At 40.5% G+C, this 18,357-nt stretch overlaps 2 long non-coding RNA genes across 2 annotated transcripts in view; one reads left to right on the top strand and one right to left on the bottom strand.

Annotated features, from left to right (window-relative positions):
• The window catches only part of LOC115936930 (uncharacterized), a 35,259-nt gene extending 19,987 nt beyond the window's left edge, over nt 1-15,272 (bottom strand). The window contains exons 1-2 of the long non-coding RNA XR_004072298.2: nt 15,139-15,272; nt 6,137-6,318 (exon numbers count right to left, since the gene is read on the bottom strand). This is a non-coding gene — a long non-coding RNA (uncharacterized LOC115936930). The remainder of the gene's footprint in view (nt 1-6,136; nt 6,319-15,138) is intronic.
• LOC115936931 (uncharacterized) overlaps nt 1-18,357 on the top strand; it is a 414,283-nt gene that overhangs the window by 328,518 nt on the left and 67,408 nt on the right. The window lies entirely within an intron of this gene.

The raw sequence follows: 18,357 nt of genomic DNA, 5'->3' as shown, positions 1-18,357 counted from the left end.
TAGAATATATCTAATACTAAAGTTATTTTAGTACTGCTGGTAGAAGTAGTAAATAGAAAATATTTCTGAAATGCTTATAGGTGATCTAATTTTCTGGGATTCTAATTTGCTTTCATGATTTACATTTTAGAGTCTCAAATTTTATTATTAAATTATTGTATAACTATTAAGTGGTATATAGTCTCATGATTGAATACAGTAATGGTGTTAGGTACGGAAAAGGTAGCATGGCCCCTCCAATAGCTTCATGGCAGAGCCCCTGTGAATGCAGAGTCTACAAATGTAATTCATAATGTAATATGGTGTATGTGTACCCCTGTCATGATTTTCTTCTCATCATACAACATTGAATTTGAACACTTTTTTGTAGATTTTGGTATGAGTTTACAGGACTTGAACAAACAGACTAGTTCTAAATCTTTATAAGCACACATGACCTGTAATTCAATAAAGAAATATATAGGTTTTAGAGTTTAAGATTTGAGCTCATTTCCAAATTATTCAACCTCTCTGAATTGTAATATCCCCAACACTAAATGGTGATGATGACAGCTTTTTTAGATTATATCTGGATTGGGTACATATAAAGTGCCTGAGACATATAGGTTCTCATTAGATGGTAGCACTTCTGATATATTATTTCCCTATAGTTCTACTGCAAGGAAGCTTAGACTGAGAGAATTTGGGTCATTCACTTAGTGCCTCTCCCAGGGCCAGGTCATAAAAGAGCTGGGACTGACCTGAGTTTGCCTTCTTAAATCTCAGGTAAATGTACTATTTTTTGAAACACAGTAATGGCTAGGGGAATGGGGTAGGAAGAGAAGGTAGTGGAAGACTGTAGGCCTTCAACTTTGCAAAAATTCAATACCCCTTCTCCCCCATTCCTTTGTAATTCCAAGATAGAGTACATTGGAAATCTTTGGGTTCATCCAATATGTGTCCGTTTTTCCATATCATTCCATATTTCTGACAAGACTATAAGTAACTCATTCCAAGCTCAAACCACACACCCTGAGATCAGTGCCAAGAGGAATTTAGTTGGTTATTAGAGGACATGCTAACATCCTGCTAACATCCCATATCCTCTACCTTCCTACCTGCTTTCTGGCTGTCAGAATGTTCTTCTTTTGCACAAGGCATCCAAGAGCTGACAGGTTGGCAAGATAATCAATAGAAGAGACAGCAGATGATTATCAGGGGTGTAGAAGGCAAAGGTTATCACTATGTGTTTAACTTCTATTTAACTTTCATGGGACCTGTATGAAAAATGGTGAGTATGAAAAAATTTGCTGTGAAGTGCAGAACTAATTAATCTATTACCATATTCTATTCTAATACATTTGAACAAGGCACCTACTCCCTTTGTAAAAGCCATGCATCCAATTCTAGCAAGCTGTTTTCCCCCTTACAATGTGAAAAAAATTTTTTTCTAGTATGCTGAAAATTAAATTGGCCATGTGTACAAAAAAAAAGACAATAAAGGCCTATGGCACTAAAAACTCATTAAGATTTTTTTTCAGTGGCAGTGCACAAAATATTATAAAATAATGTGAAATTCAAATATTCTTAAATAATCAAAAACTAAATGAGATGGAATAGACTCTTTCAGTACCAGAGTTATGTGTCTTCCAGAAATCCTCTGTTAAAGTTATATTTATAACCAGATTTGCTGGCATAAGTTGATCTAGGATATAGAGGATAATTTGTAGAATGTTCAAGTCATAAGAAATATAAAACTATGTTATCTCTCACGAAAGACTTATGACATTCAGAATATTGTCTTAAACAGTTAACTATCACTAGAGAATCTTCAAAAGAACATTTTTCTTCTTTGGTGTCTCTAACTCAAGCGGTAAAAGCCCTAATGCGCCTCAGCCACAGTTATTTGGCTAGTTAAAATGCTTAGCTTGGTGAATGATTTGGGAGTGGTAATATGATTAGAAGCCAGCATTTTTTTTTCCTATTAACATTCAAAGTTTAGCATTAGGGTCATCGATCTGATTTATTAAATTCCCTGATGGTAAAACCCAAGGCAAATCTACCTGACATGCAGTATTGGCCTTATTCTTAGGCAGAGTCAATTTTTGCTACTATGAAATAATTTTAAGTTAAGATGTTATTCTTGCTAAAATAGAAGTGCCCCTCAGGCCTGTGAGTTTAAAAGTTTATCAGTTTCTAGCTAACATTGATCAGTTTTTGATTTGGGGGGATGTCTGAGGTCTAAGCGTGGAATGCAGAGAAGAAAGGTCTCTTTGGAGACTAAAGTGGACATCTGTTGTTCTGCATCCAGAATCCACCATTTACCTTCTGGTCACAGCCCCCCAGCCTCCCTTTTGGGGATTTGCCCTCTTCCATCGCCTGTGGTCCTGATGGAAGTGCCCAGCAGGATATCTCACCCTCCTCGGGTCCAGGATGGCCATAGGACACTAGCCAGGATAATAGACTGTCTTGGAATTCAAATATTGAGACCATGACAATGATGATGGTGGTAACTGTGATAATAATAATAAATGATTGGGGATTGATTCATCCCAGTGCTGGCATGCTGAAAAGACATGAGTTCTTGCCATTTAGATTCCTAGAGCTACTCATAGCTTTCCCAGGCCTATTTTCTCTACATACCTTTTGGTTTTAGTTGCTACCCTAAAGGTAGTTTTTGGAAGGGTGTCCTACTCTTCCAAGGATAGGATATCCTTCCAATAAATTGTTTTCATTAAAAGTAGCCACAGTTGTTTCTGCTGCTAGAAAGGGTAGTAGGACATGCCAACCCAAAATATGCTGCTTTGGTATATTGATTATTTTGACCTGTAGGCACTTGAAATGAAAACCAGCAAATGCAGTGAGAGGCTTTCTCTGAACTCCCTTTATCTTCTTAAAGATAGATCCTCCAAAAGGAACTCAATTGTCGCAATCCCTTCCCTAGGAGTTTCACGAACCAGGGAAGACTGACTCATTGCAGGAGAGGAGACTAGAAGTGGACACCACACCCACACACACCTTCATCACAAACTATCATACCTCCCCTCTATTCTTCTAAGGGCCCATCCATCCTCCCTAAAAATCATTCACTCCCCCCCTAAGAGGCCTACATCTCCCCTCTTCTTTCCTTATTAAGGCTGTGTTTAAGTCTGAATTCTAAGCCACCTTGAAGTTACTTATTTTTCCCTGGGTATCTCCCATGTGTACATGAGGTGTACATATTAATAAACTTTTTCTCTTGTTAATCTGTCTTTTGTTATAGGGGCTTCAGCTTAGAACTCAGAAGGGTAGAAGGAAAATTATGCTTCCTCCCCTACACTTGCAACAAAGATTCCTAACCAGCACAGATATTCCTAAGGAGATGTAGAAAGTGAGGGTCCCTGGGAGACTTGGAATAAGCTCTATCCAGAAAGGGACACGGGCACACAATGAGGAGGCTAACGACAGACAAATACAACCTTCAGCTTTGTACAGACTAGTCTACTTTTGATAAAGGAAAGTGGCCCCCAAAACTTAGACTTCTGCTTTTCACAGAGTTCAGTGCCCTCTATAAATTCTAAAACCATTTGCAAAGTCTACCGAGGAAACTATATGTTTTCTCAGAGTCCTTGAAAGCCCCAGATAAAATGAGGTTCGGCCTTTGTTCAGAATTTCCCAACTATGGAAGTCTAGTGGCAGGAAGGGGATGGAACAAAAGACTTAATCTTCCCATTTCCGTGTTCTCCCAATGTCATTGGATTTGTACCTTCACTGTCCTGTGGCCAGGAAAATGACCCAGCTAAAAACTTGTGAGTGTAGATCAGTAACTCCTGGACTTTCGATTTCACATGCCAGTAAACTTTTAAGAAAACATCAGACTGACTTAGGGTTGTTACTTTTTTGATATTAAAGTAGGAAAAAAATGACCAAATATTATTACCACTGATATTTAAAAAAAAGATAAATTTAAAGATCAAAAAGCAGTGCATTTACACACACACAAAAGCAATTAGGTGAATTTTAGGAAAAACCCAGTTTATATTGTCCTTATTTTCCTCAGTTGGCTGTGTGAAAAATAGGCCCTGGTCCAGAAATAGGCTTCTGAGGAGCTCCTGGAGGAAGAGGTTAGACCCCTTGTGGAGAGTTGGAGGATCTACCCAGCTCTGGGGTTCTGCTTTCCAGGCTCACCTTTCTGGAGGCTGATCACAAATACACTCACTGCTGGGGCACCTGGGTGGCTCAGTCATTAAGCGTCTGCCTTTGGCTCAGGTCATGATCCCAGGGTCCTGGGATTGAGCCCCACATAGGGTTCCCTGCTTTGCAGGAAGCCTGCTTCTCCCTTCCCCACTCCCCTTGCTTGTGTTCCCTCTCTCACTCTGTCTCTCTCTGTCAAATAAATAAATAAAATCTTAAAAAAAAAAAATACACTCACTGGGACAATGGCTGAGCCCAATTTTGTTCATGTATACATATAAACACACTGAGCTGATGAGGGCCTGAACTGGTTTTGTGTTGTTAACAGAAACCTCCATACCCAAAGGCAAAACCAAAAGCATGTTACAATACCCTGGGGCCCAGCTGGAGAGCCCCTGAGAACCTCTCTCACAATTCCCTCCCTTTCCCAGCCTCCTCCCAGACTCTGGTCTCATTTCTTTTTTATGCCTGAACTCCACCTCTCTGCTCAATATGGCCACTCAGGTGTTGACTCCCTGGCTCTATCCCCAGGGACCATGGCCCTACCTACCTACCCCTGGTAGACCTCTAGCCACATCTGTCCCACCCTTGACTTCAATCTAAGTTCCAGGAACCTCTGCCCACATATAGTATCCCCAGGCCTGCCTTTTCCAGGAGGTATTTGATACAACTACTTTGATCCCTTTTGGGAGTGACAGACCGTGAGCTCAATATGACCATGTTATCACCATGCACTACCATGCACTACTGTATGCTAGCGTAGATCAGCAAACCTTGAAATACGGCATATGGTCTCTGAATTCTTTTCTTAAGGTGGTCAGAAGGGAGAAAAATTGCTAGGCAGTAGGAGGTCAGACAAGTAAGAGAACAGGATGCACCAGCAGCTTTGCATGCAAGAGTAATGGCAGACTCATGCTGGTTGCACACTGCTGTAGGTCAACCCAAGGAATCATGTACAAGTAGAAGAGAAGGGTCAACGGCAGCAGAAACTAGTATATATATATATATTTTACTGAAAACCAATCCTCTTATCAACATTTGTTCAGGTTCATGGGTTGCCAATGTTAAATGTTAATGTTAGAGCAATTAGAATTAAATAGTCCATATTATCTTAAACATGTGCTATGATCTATATCAGCCATCTTAAAGCAAATTATTCTGCAGTAATAAATTATCCCTAAATCTCTGTGGCTGACAACAACAGCGGTTTGCTTCTGCTCATGGTCCGTGCTTATCACAGGTTGGCCGTGGCTCTGCTCCACAGGTCCTCACTTCAGTGCTCGGACTCATGGAGCAGCCCCTACGTGGGGTTCATATACCTTGCACATCATAAGTACTATCCTTTGTGGGATAGTACTGGCCTCATGGCAGAGGGAAAGACAACATGGCAGAATCATATGATGCCTCTTAAAGCTCATGCTGAGAATTGATGTGAGACATTTTCACTCACATTTCACGGGCAGGTCACATGGCAAAACAATGTCAGTGAATAGGGAAGCAGAATCCTCCCACAGGAAGGGTCAATGAATGTTTTAGGTAATCATACAATATCCCCCGTGAGTACTCTATTTTATCTTTCTCATTAGATATCTCCTGAGAAGTACAAGTGCCAACAGTCTTTAAAAATCCTATTTCTCTGGAATTAAAAAAGAACACAATGTAGAGACCAGAGTCTTCAGAACTCCTTAAGATTTCAGATCTTTCCCAGTTAAAATGCCAATCCTTCAGGGCTCCTGTGTTCTGCAGGGGAGCCTGCTTACAAAATGGCAGGCATGCTCACATATCTGTCAGTGTTTAGAGTGGATAATGCAAGCACAGCATTTCACAACAACCCTGGTGGCTGAGTTGCAAAATTATTTATGGCTTTACCATTTATGACATGCTGCTCAGTTTCCCATGAGTTGCTAGGAAAGATTCCTGATAGCTACTATGAGCCATTGAAACCTATGAGACTTCATTTATTATGGCATAATATACACATTACCTCACTTGTGTTAGACCATATGGAGAGCTCTCTGTTGAATTTGGCGTAGTTACTGGGGTGAAACGGGAATGGATTCTGTTCCTTGTCCTCTTCAATTATGCTGTATGTTGGATCAGGCAGCCAACTTCAACAGATCATCTGGGCATAGCAATCAGTCCTCAGGACAACATCACTGCCATCACCTATGCCAATGAAGAATAATAAATGTGATATTGAAGAGTGTCTGAGTGACAGGGAACAGCAAAATCTCAAGAGTGGATCAATAGGACTCCCTGTTGGTATTTAGCTCCTGTTTGGAAGTGGATGGAGAAGCAGGGTACCCATTTGTCACTCATTGTAGGGTGGCATTTGGAAGGAGAGGCAAGAAGCTCAAAAGAACCTGAAAAGCACAGCCAGTTCTGAGTACAAATGAGCAACTAGCAACAACTCCTTAAATGGAGAAATGTGCCCCTGGGGGGAAGCCACAGTCCACGATCTGCCATATGCCTATTTGCCTCTCGCTTAAAAGGGGAACAAATGAACACTTGGACTCTGTGGGCACCGCGGGACAGAATGTTAATCCCTATAATGTAGATATGAGGGGGACATGACCAATATACGGTTATTTCCATGTACCTTTTGTCATTCTGGGGCCTGTTTATATGATATGAGGTAAAGACTCGGTGTGTTCTCTTGAATACAGGATTGGAAAAGCCTCCTTTGGTGGGAGGCTTTTCCTATTTGGATGGCAGGATGGTAGTGGGCAACACTGACCTATTAGGAAGTCTCGGGCATTTTTCTAATCCTTATCATAAATTCACCTCAGATAGAACCACCCAATTAAAATTGGTGTGAAAAGTCACATGATAGCCTCCGAAAATCATCCTAATAGTTTTCTCCTTTTATAATTACAATTTTAAGAATTTTTCTACAATTTCCCTGTTTACATTGCCAGTCCATCTGTCTATGACGTTTGTGAATCTTTCTCTATTTCTCTCTCCCTCTTTCTCTGTCACACAAACACCCGCACTCACACGCAGACACAAAGACACCGTGACCTAAAAATCAAAGTAAAGCTCAGCAAAGAGTAAGAAGAGTTAGCAGCAAGTGCTCTAAGAGACCTGCTGGGTAAGTTCAATCCATTCTCATATTTCTTTTTTTTACTTGCCTCTTCGATGTTTCTCATCTGTATCAAAATGGAACATTAATAATTGAAGAGTTCCCATTGCAAGATATTATCACTAATAATGAGCTGTGGGTAAAACAGACCCTTCTCTTCCAAAGGACAGGCTCTAACTTTGCTTATGGTTGACTATTTGAAATAAAAGCAAAAGATCGGTGCCCAACCCCGCCCCCCCGAAAAAAAAGTCTAATTAGTGTTCGTCTATTGGAGAGGAAGCTGAGCAAGCCGCTCCACCACTGCCAAATGAAATTAAGGCCCAATTATTGATAAATGAAGAGTGGTTTGTGCTGGAGCCTGGCCTGGAGTCGCGGAAATACATCTGTCATTTGGCCTGTATAGGAGTCATTCATGTGTGACATAGCATCCTGTGCATTTATCATGCATCTGTAGATTTTTGTTTTAATTCAGTTAGCTGTCTAACTAGATTCGGTGCTGGGTGCCTCGAATGGAGTCAGGATTTGGACTGACAGATGCAATTCTAGTCTGAAATGGTGTGTGGCAGGACTAGCTATCCCGCATATTAATTATTATTGAAACCATTATAGACAGTGCTTCTCCACTAATGGTCGATTCCGTTATCTGTTCTGTGGCTTCTCCCGTTAACAATTGCCCAGTTTGCTCCAGGGCAGGTAGGAGACACACTGGATCAATGGACCATTGTTGTTAAGTGCACCGACTATTACCATGAAAATTAGAATGCACGTGCTTGAAAGACAAGAATGAAAATGCCCCTGTCTTACCATTATGCAAATTACCCATTCTCTAAATGAGATAAGTGGGGGGAGAAACACTTTTCATAAATCTTAACTAGGTAAAAGGGTTTATTAAGTCCATTGTCAAAAACGAATTGAAAACAAACATTTGTTAAGTTGATAAAAAAAAAAAAAAAAGAAATGTCTGCAGGGCTATTCCCAACCTAGCTTTGCACACAAAGCTTAGTTGGGTAGCACGCTAAGGTTTAATTTAAAGTTCCTGTCGTTTTATCACTCCATTGTATAAAATATTGAAAACAACTGTCACCTTCAAAAAGAAGCCACTAATGCAATTTTTGTCCCAAGTTCTGAGAAAATATTGTGTTGGGAGGACTTTAATAAGACCAACTCACAGGGCAACTGTCTTGCCTCAACCTCTGTGGCTTCCTTCATTATTTGCATGTTTCACGCCTATCCTGGTCACATGCCCACCCGCCTCGCCTTCTTATTTCAATCAGCTAATGACCTTTGGTAAGCCCTGCAAAAAACATTCCAGACACAGAGGACTGATCGAAGCAAATGTTGCAGAAATGTACAGTGTTTCTTGCCATTTGCTTATCAACCTCATGTGATATGAACTGTGTGATTATAAACTGTGTGAGTTCTGTCGCAGGCACAGATCGAATTACACATTTCCGTTTCGTAAAGAATTTGTAGAGTTGCTGAGGACTGTAATAAAGCAAAAGACAAGATGGTAATACAATGAAATGTAATATTTTCTGTTAAATAGAAAATTAATGAGAGAGGGAAAGTAATAATGATGAATTTGCATCTTTTCAAAGATTCATATTTGTTAAAGGACATTTCATATTGGTATTTCAGGGCCAAAGAAGCTTGTGCTTTCCTAAACAATTAAAAATTTGCATCTTAGAAGAAATGCTTTTTCATCTCCTGATGTTGGAAAATGAGGTGCTTCAAAAGAACCGAACTTCAATTTAAAAGTGCAATAGCTTGATTATGATATTGGGTTGCAAGATTTTCGTTGTTAAAGATCATTTTGAATAAAAGAGCAAGTTAGAAAGCAAAGATATATCTCAGTATAAATAGATCTTAAAATATGAATAGTCATAATATTCAGGAAATATAAGTAAATTTTGACTTTACAGTTTGGAAGCTATTATCATTTTTTTTGTGTGATTAGCTACTCCAATTTACAATGTTTGCCTCACTGCTTTATTTCTCTCAATAGGTTTTTTTTTTTTATAAGACTCCAAAAGCTTAATTATGGCTTATGCAAATATCATTTGAGGGAAAAGAGGGTAATATTAAATCTTTGAAAGCATTATTAGGTTAAATGCTAGGAAAGTCATTGTAGGTATTAAATGGCATTCAGAGAAAAAATGGAGCTGAGGTAGGAAGGCCCCTTGGAGAGGTTTCTCATGCCTTTCTTAAAGCCATCTACCTGGATCAGTTTTTCCCAAAGTTTGATCAAAGGTGAGTCTTGTAGAAAGCTGGAGAAAGAAAGACTTTTTGCTTCTGCATTATGTACAGATTGGAAGCCAAACTAAGTCCAAATGACGCTGGAACTGCTAAAAATGAATCCATGAAGCATGCAGGTACTTTTTTCCAGACATGATGCAAAACCTCTTTATTTTTTTAAGATTTTATTTATTTATTTGAGAGAGACACGGGGGTGGGGGTGAGTTGTAGAGGGAGAAGAAGAAGCAGACTCCCCACTGAGCAGGGACCCCCCCCCGCCCCCGTGGGGCTCGATCCCGGGACCCTGGGATCATAACCTGAGCCGAAGGCAGACGCTTAACTGTCTGAGCCACCCAGGTGCCCCGCGAAACCTCTCCTTATTTCTTTATCGAATGACCTAAATTTTTCCTACATTGGTTGGAATCACCAATAGTGTGTAAATCCTACAAAAAAAAAAAAATACACAGGCCAATTAGAGTAACAGTCTTGTTGAAGCGGCCAAATTAAATGTTTTACCTAAGAAGACATGAAGTGTCAGCCACTTATCAGCCTCTTACTTTTAAAGTACCCGTAGCCTACCGAGCACAGAGCTTCGAGAGTGAAGAATGCTTAATATCATGAAGTTATTAGCAAATGATCAAAGTAAAAATAATGGTTGAGAAATATGAGAGTGAAATGACAGGTGGAAAATGGGACAGACACACAAGAGAGTAGATGGAATCCTGCGGTTCCGGTGTTTCCCCAGCTGTGGCACTTCGGACCACTGCTAGTTTCTGAGCACCCACTAGGCTGCTGCTGAAAGAGACAAAAGAAAGTGTCAGGGAGGAAAACCTTTCCTCGACCCTCTTAGGTTATATCTGGGGGCCTGTGAATTAAACTAACAAAAGATTATTAGGAGAAAAGGCACCACATTTCTATTAATATTTCTGTGCCTGGGAGTTCACGGAAAGTAATGATTTAGACTCAGGGGCGTATGAATCCTTCTTCACAAAGGACTAGGGGTTCGGGTTCAAGGGCTAACAAATTTCCGGGAAGTGACTAGGAACTATCTAGGGGAGCTAATGGAAGGTAAGGGCTATTTTAGTGAGGTCTGTTCATGCAAACTCATCTTGGTGTTGACTCCCCATCTTCAGTGGTGAGTCTCTCTTTTCCCTTTGGTGCTTGGGGTGTGGGGGCATCGTCTTCAAAGGGAAATTCATACCCTGCATTTAGGAGGGAGAAGGGGAAGGCAGAGAATTTTTCCTCAATTGCCTTCAGCTCAAAATAATCCTTATGCCAAAGTGGCATATTATGGGGTGGCATATTCTGATCTCCTTCAAAAGGTAACGTTGTGTTTTTAAGACTACTGGATAAATTCCTTAATTACATAGGCTGACTTTTATTCTAAGATTTTCTTTCCTCATTTTCAGCTTTTAAAATAACCCTTCTTTCATGAAAAGATGTCTGTAACCAGTGGCATTTTTTTTTCCTGTCTAATGCCTTTACTTGGCAAAATAAAACCTTAGTGACTCAGTGTCATTCTGTCAAATTTTTCTTCTTTATTTTTTATTTCAGTGGTCCCCAATTTCTCAATCCTTTGGAAACAGTGCTCTATGGCACTGTCTCTAGAGGAAATGTTAATGATGGTCATCCTTTATTGAGTCCCTGCTATGCCTCAAACAATATTCAGGGAGTTGCACATATATTCTAACACTAACACTGATCGTTAAGAGGTAGACAGGGTTGTGCTGGTTTATTAAATGAGGGAGGCAAGGCTGATGGCAGTGAAGTTGCTTGCCTAATGTGGCATGACCCTAGGGTGACCTAATCATCTGTCATTTCAACAGGACACCCTTTAAAGTCCAGTTACACCAGGACATCCAGTATAAACGAGGGTCTTTCCAGGACAGCGCAACACATGGGGTCACCCGGCAGATCCTCTTTGTAGGCCAGGATTTAAATCGATGTGTATCCGATGCCCAGGCATGCTCCTGTGACTGTTTAGGCTGCCTCTGAAAGTTTTACAAAAATCAGGATATCAGTGTTGGAGAAATGGGGTTCAGCAAACTGCATGACACCAGGGTATACAAAATACTAATTCATTTAGTACTCATAGGATTATTTGTATCCCAGGACACCTGCTTCCAATGGTGATTTCACAAGTGATTGGAGAATGAGAAGGAGATCCTGTGTAGAGGACACAAGGCTGTACAGAATTATGTTAGTGCCTGCTCTTCCGAGAGGAATAAATTTTCCACCCTTGGAGGTTAAACGACTGTAGTGGTTTGTGGACTCTGACTTCAGCTCATGGTGCACGCAGGACAAAGATAGGGATAGATGGCCCAGGTGTCACTTACCACAGCTGAGCAAGGCACCCCCGAGATGGTTCTGGGGCTGTTTGAGCCTAACCCTCTGGGAGGGAGACAGAAGTTGGCCAGTTATTTGCCTCAAAAGGAGAGCCTGAGCGTATACAGTGGTTGGTGCTGTGTGCTTAACTTTCCCTCTATTATCTGCGGGATTGCAGGCAAGAGCTGCGTGTCTCAGACAGATCGAGGTGATGAGGGGCTGGGGCTCAGCCACACAGTCGAGACAATGCGCCCTCGCTCTCCGTGTCCCCGATGTTGTACTGAATGGGTGCGGTTCAACATCGAGGTCAGCGCCCGGCTCTCCCACCTGCACTGTGACCTGCACCTTTTTAATTTTTAGAGAAAAGTTCCTCCCTTGCGAGAGAGGGCTTTCTGTCGGTGAAAGAATATGTAAAATAGCACCAGGTGAAGGACGACTTTTTCACCCAGTCTCGAAACCATCACAAAGAGACAAATTTTGCTACTTTTGCTTCGTGTGTGAATTTTTGTCCACACAGCTCTATTCATTGCCTGAGACAATGGGGCCAGTGTTGGCCAGCAAAGAATGGTGCTATTCACGCACCCCGTACCCTGCACAGTGCCTACACTTGTTAGTCTTGGCCGCCCTGCGCTGCTGGTTGCTGGCAAGAGAATCGGGTCTATGTCGTTGGATGGAGCAGGGGCAGATCCGGGGATGGACGTGGGCAGCCAGATTCCCAGATAACTTCAGCTCCTCTAGAAAACTCTTGTTGACATAAGCCTGTGCTTTAAGGGGTGTCTGGAATTCCAAGAACTTGGGCCAGGTGTGCGGGCAGGTGCTTGGGCTTCCGTTCTAGCCTCCCCACTCCCACCCCCCCCCACCCCCACTGCAATCAAATGCAGCTACAGTAGAGCTTAAATGCCTGGTTTAGGGAGGAGACAATGAGATGTGAATTCTGGCTCCAGAGCTGACTCATCGTAGGCACTTGGACAAGTCTCTTCACCTCTCTGAATCTCCACTCCTTCCTCTGCAGAAAGGGGATATCAGTGCTACCTCCTTCCTGGGGATCCTGTGAAATTCCATGACGGAGTATTATGTTATGATTAGCATGGGAAAATGTTAGCTATTATTGTCATTAGCAAAAGGCTGATGTTGTGATTATTGTCATTAATGAAAGACTGGTTTAGGGCAATCTCTCGGTACAAAGTTAAATGCTATGAAACCGTGGGTAACATCACTGTAGTGATGGGTGGGTGGAGGAGGGAGAGAGAAGACAAGTGTCAGAGCTCTGTTCACAGTAGCGGAGCCGGAGAGTGTTTTACACAGGGAAGAAAATGTACTCTGACAGAGGCCACTCCATTTCTCTGAAGGACGGAAGAGAAAACTGATTTGCTTTCATATGGTGTTATCCCGGGAGGGTGGTTCTGCTAATGTATGCTGGAGATGGTCTTGAAATCCTCTGCTCTATCTCTTCAACCTAGAGTGAGTGCAGCCCCAAACCTGGACCCTGTCCTTAATGTTCTTTTTCTTAAGTGAGATGAAATCTTCTAGCTCTTGTTTGACATCCGTGGGGGAGCAAACCACTAAATGCATGCAGCCTCGTGGAAAACTTAGACACTGGTAGATTCTGAGGTCACCAAGGGCAGGAAGCCTGCTTATCCTTTCCTAGAACTACCCCAGTGCAGAGCGTAGCCTACTGCAGGAATTGAAATGTGTTGTCGGGATCCGTGCAGCAAATCAGGGGAAGTCGAAGATGGATGGAGGGCTGGAGAGAGAGTCTTTCAAGTTCCTTCCAACCCAAGATGTTGTGTTTTTTGAAGTCTTCCCTCTCAATAAACGTTCTTTAGCTATGTTGTGTCTTCTGTGAAGTTGCCACCATGAAAGCCATACACATTTGGCACCAATTTGCTTAGCACGGCTTATATATCAGTACACTTGTTAGAGGATCGGTACCTTAGATTCTGTTAATGTACTATATGAAGCATAAAGAATCCTAATCATCAGGGCCACTTTCTACCGTTACATATATTACAGAGTAAAGATAATGTACTCTTGGTGCTTTTAGACATCTTAACCAGTAGTCCTGTGAACAGCAGACTTCACTTGGTGTAATCACGTAATTAGAAGACATTATTGCAGTTCATAAATGGAATTAATTAAAATTTTAATTAAATTTTCAAAAGATAATTTAATAAAAGTAGGATTGATTAGAAAATTATCAATGAATTTACAGATTCATTTGAGACATTTATCTCTGTCACTTTTAAATTTCATTGAAATCTGTTAAAAGTTAGAGTAGGTATGTCCACAGTAACATTTAAATAGTCACCATGTTGTTTCAAGAGGCAAATAGTTTCTAAGGTATATCTTACTATCTTTCATTGAAGAGTGGCCTTTATCAGTCAATTCCATTGAACATTATCCTGAAACAAATTGACAGAAAGATGTGAACTATCCATGTTCATTCTGAAACCAAAATGTTGTTAATTTTTTTGAAAACATAAGTAAGGATTTCAGAAAATAAAATGTATGTCTGAGGCAATTTTACTGATGGCCTACTTGAGTGGTTGTCATACAGTTGACATAGAACAATCACAAATTCTAGCAGAAGATGGACGTTAAGTCTAAAATTTGTAAAAAACATAAAAGCACGGCTCTAGCACTGGCCAGAAAGCAGGAGATCTAGTATACATGCCAGAAGGTGTGGTTAACAGTATTTACGTTAGACCCACTTTAACTGCAATAGAAAAACAGGCACAGTTTTTCATAGTGTTTTGATTAGTTTTATTTATCAATGAAAATGATGTCAAAGAGGGCCTGAAAGTTATGCATTCTTCCACTTACTCATTTGTTCAGCCAACAAACACAAAGCTAGTCTCTCTATTAAAGTGTTGGCCAGAGTCATAAAATAGAGTGATATAGTCAGCAAACCCATCTGACTCTACCCTCAAAGTAAGTCCAGAATCCATTCACTTCTCACCACCTCTGAAGTGGATATTCTACTGAAACCACTATCCTTTTTTCCACTTAAACAATTGCATTAGCTTCTTGATTAGCCTCCCTGTTTCTGTTACAACAAAGCCATCAGCTGTAGTCTTCTGAAATGTAAGCAAGATCATTCAAAACCTTCCAGTGGCATCAAACCTCACTCGTAATAATTCCCAGAGTCTTTTCAGTGGCCCCCAAATTTTGTCTTGCCTGGCTTCTTCTCTGACCCCATTGCCTGCTCTCCCCCATCACTCATTTCTCCCCAAACACAAAGCATTAAAATTTTAATTAATTAGCGTATTATTTTTTAATGGACACAAACACAAAGCATGCATCGCTGACCATACACCCATGGCTTGTTTCCTCATCTCACTCACCTCTCTGGCCAGGTTGACAGCCCACCCTGTTTCCTTCAGGTGCTAATCCTTGTATCATTCACCATCTCCTCACCAGGCTATATTTTTCTGCATAGCGTCAACCTGCAGTGCGTCTCATTCACACTGGCTATTGTTCATTTTCTCTCTCTGCCCCTCCCTGGAAAGACAGATGGGAAACAATTCCAGTACAGCGTGGTGGGGTTATGATAGGACAAGCAGAGAGAGCAGTGACTATAGCAAGAAAGCGCTATTAGTTGAGGACTGAAGGATGAATAGAGAGAAGACAGAGAGTCCCAAGAAGGGGCAACAATGTGTTTATTCTACTTACTGAGTTAGTTAATTTATCTCCAGTCATGTCTTCTTGTCCTTGTCGTTTTAATTCCTGCGGATGTGACATCAGCTTCTGGCAGTAATTTAGATTAGGTAATCTGAAGAAGTTGTTGTCCAGTATTTAGTTTCACCTTCTTTTTATATCGTACCAAGTTATTCAGAAAGATAGACAGAATATTTATAAACATGTCTCTAAATACACAGCTGGGTCCTGAAAGTAGTCAGGAGAGGGAGAGCATTCTCAGTCCAAACAAGAAGCACTAAAGAAGTGAGCTTGACATCATCATTGTCCTGGGGTGGGGGGTTGTTGCAAGTGAGCGCCCCACCCACGATTATGGAAACTGGAAGAGATGATCCATGACGAATGGTAGCTAGCAGACACATAAACCAAAGGATTAAACCTGAAGAACTTCAAGTAATAGATTATAGAGGTAGACTATAAAATAATATGCTAAAAACAATTAAGGAAAGAAATGAACACGTCAGAAAAGCATAAAACAGTATGAGTAAGGAATGGCAAGCTTTGAAAAAAACTAATGTAAATTTCTAAAGTTGAAATATATAAATACTGAAGTGAAAAACACACCAAATAGTTGAGCCAAGAGATTGCTAAAATGTAGCACAGAGAGATTAAGACAAAGAAAATGTTTAAAAGAGGTTAAGACACACTGAGGAGAGAAAGAGTCCTCTAATGATTAGAGTAGCAGAGGGAGAGAACAGAATGGGGGCAGATAAAGCATGTGAAGAAGTAAGGCCCGGAATCTTCCAGATTTGATGGAAGATATGAAACGTCGGGCTCAGGGGGGTCCAAGTGGGATTAGACAAATACATCAACCCATCTTTTAGAAATGCCAAAGACTAGCAAAAAATCTTAAGGGTGATATAAATATGTGAGTTTATATAAACAAACCAGTGTAAAACAGCAACACTATATAATACACAAAGCATGCATCATTAATAAAAGAAGACAACAACAACAATAATAATAATTATGAATAATTTGGTAGGAGATAAAAATAAGGTGAAACTAAATATTGGACAAAATAACAGGTAAGGTGGGACAGGTGATCAGAAGTGTTCTAAGGCTCTAGCTGTATTAGAGCAGAATAGAAAGATCAGTTAACTTTAGACCCTATTAGATCGGGACCCATATTAAAAATTTAAGATAATAACTAAAATAATAGAAATAGAATATATGTCTTCCAAACCAGTAGAAGAAAATGTGAGAATAAGGGAAACTAAGTCACTTCAAGAAAAATTGGAAAGGGAGAAAAAAAAAAAGAATCTTAGAACAAGTATGGTAAGAAAGCAAAAATCAGATGGAAAAATTGAAATACCTGTGCAATTATAATAAATCTAAACTGACTAAAATGATACCAGCAGTGGTAGCAAAAATATAACTCATCTGTAAAATTAAGGCGACAGCTAGATTCAATAGTCACCTCATGTATGAATTAGAAGGTCCCTGACAGCTGTAACATCTGTGATTAGATATAATAGATGTACAGATATAGCTATTAGAGTGGTATAATAGATACATAGATACACATATTTCCATATAGATTCTGATTTTTTGTATATAAATTTATAGATGTTATGAATACATATTATATTCATACTTGTATCTATATCTACCTGTCTGTTCATCTATCTATTATATTTCACTTAAGCAAGCACTAGACTCCATTTCCCAGTGTGGGAAATAAACGTGGCCTGAGGGTATTGGTCAACAGAAAGGCAAATGAGCCCAGGAGGGAAGGGGCTTAGCAAAGTCGAGGGTGCTCAGTATAAAATCCAGGATTTGAGGCAGTGACCAGCAGTACAGCATCTTAGGGCTGCATGTTTTAAGAACCGTAAGGATAGGGAGATGAGTCAAAATCAAAGTAAAATAAATAGAGAAATAAGTAAATAAGTGTCTGTAGAAGAGGCAGGAGTTTCAACTTCAGAAGAGCCTCGGGTAAGAACAAGTATAAACGGCGCCCTATATCTCTCCAATCTGGAGACGTCTTGGAAATACTTTGAAATCTGTTCTCCCAGGTTTGTTTTTCTTCTCCATCACACCTCACAAGGAACACAGAGAGTGATGTCCTGTCACTTTGATGCATCTCTCTACTCAAATGGCAGAAACCAACCAGGTGAGTTGTCATAACTTAGATGAGGCTGGGATAAAAATACACCTTGGAGAGCTTGCTTTCTGATGACAGACTGAGAGTAGCTCTTTTTGATTTGAGTGATTTGGAGCTTAAATTCAGTGCCAACCCATATGAGTGTCTCAGGGCTCAGGGTTAGGAAAGAGATTATACCAGGAGTAGAAAGTCTTTTGTCTGTCTTCTTGAGAATTGTCTTTGACTGATAGATGGGTGACTCTGTCCAGCATCCTGATTTAAAATTGTCAGTGAAAACAAACAGTTGATTTTTTTTTTTGAATTCAGTATTCACTTCTGGATTTACCTTTAAAAGCAGCTCAACCACTGCAGGGTTAAGCATCCTAATTAATTACACTGCCTGAGACTACATCTATTCCGTGCATCCACTTTAATCATTTTGTTTCATGAAAAGCAAAAACGCCTTCCGTGCAGTTTCAAAACAACAATTTTAAAATCCTTAACCCTAAATCTCAAATCTTGGCCTTCAGTTGGAGTAATTTGTATGTACTAGTTCGCAGGGTGGGTCTCCCAAGTGACTCAAAGAGGGGTTCAACAAGCAATGGAGGCGCGCATTGAGACAGCCAACGGAAACGCAAAGATACCTCCCACCATGGCTGCAAAGGGGCTCGTAGTGAAGTGAGCGTCCATTGGGTCGAGGGTGCTTGTGGTTGTTAGCAAAGTGGAAGGATGGCTTTTTTTCACCCTTTCACCTTACTATCTTTTGGTAATAATGACCTTCAGC

The sequence above is a fragment of the Leptonychotes weddellii genome, chromosome 13 (assembly GCF_054177405.1).
Source record: "Leptonychotes weddellii isolate Sample4059 chromosome 13, ASM5417740v2, whole genome shotgun sequence".
NCBI classification, from domain to species: domain Eukaryota; kingdom Metazoa; phylum Chordata; class Mammalia; order Carnivora; family Phocidae; genus Leptonychotes; species Leptonychotes weddellii.
This window is presented reverse-complemented; position numbering and strand designations above follow the sequence as displayed.